The following is a 500-nucleotide window of genomic DNA, read 5'->3' as shown; positions in this document are numbered from 1 at the left end:
ATATATATATATATACGTATATATATATTTGTATGTATGATGTATATATTCGTTTTTATAGTTACGTTTGTTTGTATGTGTTTGTGTCTGCGATCGTTGCGTGTGTGTGCGGTTGATTTTAATTCTTATATAGTTTTACTGACGTATTTGTAAATTATCAGTATACAATGATGCAAGCGAAACTTAGCAGACAATGACACCGTAGCATTTGTTATCCATTGACGATATCTCAAATTAGAAATGTTTGGAAAGCTCAGAGCTCTTGGCTTAATGCAACGTCTGTTCTGTTCCATAGCTGGGTAAACATCTCACTATTGAAAATGGAAACAAGCGAAATGTATGAATAAATATACAGGGTATATATCTGATACCAGAATTAGAAGGAGCATATAAATATCATGAATATACATTAGTTTTGTTTAAAAAGAAGTAATCATATGAATCTGATTCTAACAACTGTTTGATATTAAACTTCAGTTTCGACGGTTTTACTATATATA

This window comes from Octopus bimaculoides, chromosome 1 (assembly GCF_001194135.2).
Source record: "Octopus bimaculoides isolate UCB-OBI-ISO-001 chromosome 1, ASM119413v2, whole genome shotgun sequence".
NCBI classification, from domain to species: Eukaryota; Metazoa; Mollusca; class Cephalopoda; order Octopoda; family Octopodidae; genus Octopus; species Octopus bimaculoides.
This window is presented reverse-complemented; position numbering follows the sequence as displayed.